Consider the following 4,508-nt stretch of genomic DNA (forward strand, 5'->3'; position numbering starts at 1 on the left):
CAGATTCCAAAGCTTCCACATCAGTGGAGTGATGAAGACAAGAAGAAAATAGCTATAGACACACGCGCTAGGTCTATATTAACATTGTACAAAGATTTCATGACTCAAATATGCCCAAAAGCACAAATATTCATAAAACTCATAAAAAATGGGATAAACCCATAAAGGTGTTCAAAACTCAAATCTAAGGTATTTTGACATTTCACCTTGCTAGATTTATGTTAAATCTAGGTTCTAAACCAAACATACCTTTAACGAAAACTTGAGATCTATCAACAAGTCTCCCAAAACTTAGCTCCAACTCTCCTAAAAGAAATTTTCTACCTCAAAAGACCCAAAAGCTACATCAATAAGAGAGGAGGAGGAGAAGGATAAATCAACACTCCAAAATCTTAGTTTTTAGTTGGAGATATAAGACCTTACCTTCAACCTCAAGAACTATTAAATGACCAAGAGATGCCTTCAATGGTCCCTAAAATCAGACCTCAGGCTTCACAGAAAACCCAAACTAGAGAGAAAATGGCCGAGGAGAAGAGTTATGAGTAGAAATGAGTAGAAATGGGGGTGAAGGAATGAGTAGAAAACCCAAAAATCGGGGGTTTTAAAGTATGCAGGTGACTTATGTGATTTGGCCTGCAACCAGGGTCGCATGGTAGGTGACTGTGTGCTAGTCATCAGAAACAATGAGTTACTCGAACTAGATCACCGGTCAGCTCACGAGAAGGGATTTTTCGCCCAAAAGTTTGTTTTCTTCGCCGTTTCGACTTTCACGCACCCCATGCCAACTCATAGGCAACCTCTTAATAATATGAGCATTTTAAAGTTACACGACTATCAATAGGCTCGAGGACCCCAAAATCATGGGTGTTAAATTGCAGTTGTGAACGAACAGAGGCAAGAGACATGAAAATTTTGTTACTATTGTGAACATTTTAAAAATTAGGTCATAAAACCTAAGATGAACTTATAATCTTTTTGTGAACAGTTTTAATTGATGGTGATCTTTTGTAAACTTGTTTAAATCATAAAATTGTTGTTTCTTCCCAAAGGAATGATCTATTTTATTTGTAAACATGTTTGATTCACTTTATAATTTCTTTAATACGAAAAAATATAAAAGTACAATGTTGTACTAAGAAAATTTTGATGTAATAAAAAATATTATGTTACCAAAGTAACCCAAGTTTCGTAGAGGTTAAGGATTCAGAGTTTCGCCAAATGGGATGATTGTGGGAGTTTAATTTATCATGTATAAATATTATATATTTAAAAAAAAACCTTGTCAATCGTCATTAGTATACTACACATTAGGGATGCTCAAAAACCCAACCAACCCAACCCAACCCAACGTGTAATAACGCAACCCGATTGAGTTGTAAAAATTTCAAACCGCGGGTATTGGGTTGGAATATGGATTACGGTCATTTGAACCCAACCCAATCAGATGAACCCGATATCCTTTTATTTATTGGATTTAATATGATTGTTAAGTCTCTATTAATATATACACTACACAATTACGTCATCATGTACCTATAAGGAGTATGGATAAGCTTATAAGAAGGAGTATGGATAAGCTATACCAAAAGATTGATGATGATAAATGAATTATGAGTAAAGAAAACAACATATTCAAGATAACAAGAATATTTTGATGTATCAAATTATCAACCCGACCAACCCGTGGAGTTTAGGTTGGGTTGAGTTAAAATTTTGTAAACCGCAAACATTTGGTTAGATTTTTAGAATACTTTCAACTCGACCAACCTAACTCATAAGTACCCCTACTCCCATATCAATAGTGATATGTCAAAAAACCTATTAACTTCTCCTGTCATCAGAATCAAATAAATAAATCATTCATTGTTGTAATTGTAGTTTTTTCAAGGTAGAATATTCTAATAAAAATATTATTTTAATAAAAGGAAATGAAAAAAAAAAAAACATTATAATAAATATTTAAAAATTATCATTTCTTATCTATATTATCTTATAAAGCAAATTTATAAAAGTCTTAAAACAACTAATAAAGCATCAAGTGTAACTTATTAAAACATCGAGTGTGAAAATCTTTTAATCACAACCAATAAAGCACCAACTACAACTTATTAAAGCATAAAGTTTAAAAAATATTTAATTACAAGTATTTATGCGTGATGTACAACTCAATTTTACCTTGTTTCAGACGATTGAAGTGTCATTCCCTCTCCCCATGTTACACGCTTCATTTAATTTAATCGATTGCTTTCCTCTCCCCAAGCTGTGATTCAAATACTAGAATTCGATCCAAGACCGAAGATGCAAATATTGAATTTGATCTCTCTCTCTCTCTTCGTATCGGTCCATGTTCCTCATTCTTACCCTTCCTATTCTTCCTCCGTCTTAGCTATTTTCTCTTCCTCCCTCATCCATCAGATTTTATTGGGTAAGTTAGGGTTCTTCTAGTTTTCTGTCAAGTATTATGGTCGTGAATCACTAATATAAGCATATATGGCTTATTGAATCTCATCTCTTTCTTTGTTTTTATTTGAATCTGTCATTTCCAACCCTATATCCTACAGATAATTATTGTGTTGTGTTGTGTTGTGTTGTGTTGTGTGATTCTTTGACTTTGATGTCTAACTTGAAGTTGTTTTTCAGGTCAGCAACTTGTTTTTTGCTATATTTGTTACCTTGCCTCTTGTAGTCTGTATATTTTTTTGGGTTTCTAGCTTCGTTTGAAATTGGGAAAATGGGTATTGATGGGATCGCTTCCACTTTCTCATGGTTACTACCAAACAGCTGGTAACATTAGTTTTATTATCTCAATGGGGTACATAATAGGAAGTTAATTCAAATTTGGTGTATTCTATCAAAGATCAAGGTGGTTCTAATCTTGTTTATGTGGCTTTGATGGCTGTAATGGCTATGTGTAAGGCTTAATTTTTTTTTTCCAAATTAATATTGCAATGGCTACTGTAAGGCTTTTCTATTTCTCAGTTCAGCTTAGCTACAATGCGATCTTTGGGTCATATGCATCATTTCTCTTCGTTCGAACCAATGAGTGTTTGTTGGTCATATATAAACTTTTATTCAACACTAGTAGTTTCTTATCCGTTTTGTCTAATATTTTTCAATTCTTTAATATTTTTTATTGACTCAAGAACTGAAAAAGGAGTGTTATGGGTTGAAAATATTGTTTGTAGTTGTAATTTCTATGACCAAGGAAGGTGTGAACTTTTCAACCTAAGGTGATAATTGTGAGGTTTTAGGGTTTTAGTAATAAAGTAATCTTGCCCCATTTTCAAGATTAATAATTTCTCCGAGTTTATGGCGGAGAAATTCCAGTTGAAAGACAGGTAGATGTTGATCAAGAGATGTCGAGGAATGCGGGTTTTCATGGTTGATGATTAAAGGCACACATGTGCTCTACATTATAGCTTTATTTTTATTGTTTGGTTGATTTATGATTTGGAGGACATGTTTTATAGATTGAAGAAGTAGAGGCGTTCTGTGGAACGCATGTAAAAGTCGAGAAGGATAAGGGTTGAACTCAAAGTATCTTTTCTAATTTTTGTACACCTTTCCCTTCTATGTTGTGTCATTCAAGATGATATTGTTATCCCTAACTGTGTTTTATTTGGTTTTTCATGAACTTATAACGCAGATGAATTAAGGATAGCTTAGAGTGTTTCCTCAGCCTCTAAACAGAACTTGACTGTGTTCTATGGTTTTGACTCCACACTTGTAACACTTAATTAAATGAAATGGCCTTTTTTAGCCCTTTGGTAATTACATAACCCCTTCAAGTGAAAAGAGCTTATATGTTTTGTTTATGCGCACACTGATTGTTTTTTTCGGTCATATGTGGGGATATGCATATTCTCTTGTTTATGCCATGCAGTTCTGTAATGTGCTACCATTGTCTATTGTATGCACATGTGTGAATATGTTCTTTCACGCTGTTTGGTTGTGGTTTAATCGCACAACCCATGGAAATCTTATTTTGCCAACCAAGGAAAGGGTGTGGTCCATATTAAGCCCTCACTTTTGCCTATATCCCCTTCTAATAAATAAACCTCCAGCCTTCCTCAGAAAAGATAAGGTGTCGATTAAAACTTCTTCCAGCCTCTCTCCTGTCACCAGACATTCATCAATTACTGTCGATTGAAGATGTATTCCACTTCGTCACTTATTTTATTGTATTTCGATTAAAAATATGTTCAATCTTTTTTGTTCGTCTGTGTTCCACTGAAACCTTTTTAGATATATGATTTGGTCCTTAATTGATTTGTTTTGTTTCATTTTTTTACCTTAAAATAAGTTTTGTTCCTTGTTACATATCAGTCTTAATTAGTCAATTACAATATTTTATAATATAATTAAAAAAATATTTGATGATATAGTATATTAATACAAACAAGATAATATAATATGTTAATTAAAATTATTTTGATTATTGTATAAATTGCATTAAAATGTAATATACTTTCATCAGATTCCTATTTTGAGTAACGTACTTTTAAAAC

Source organism: Cynara cardunculus (assembly GCF_001531365.2).
Source record: "Cynara cardunculus var. scolymus isolate 2C chromosome LG 3, CcrdV1, whole genome shotgun sequence".
Taxonomy (NCBI): domain Eukaryota; kingdom Viridiplantae; phylum Streptophyta; class Magnoliopsida; order Asterales; family Asteraceae; genus Cynara; species Cynara cardunculus.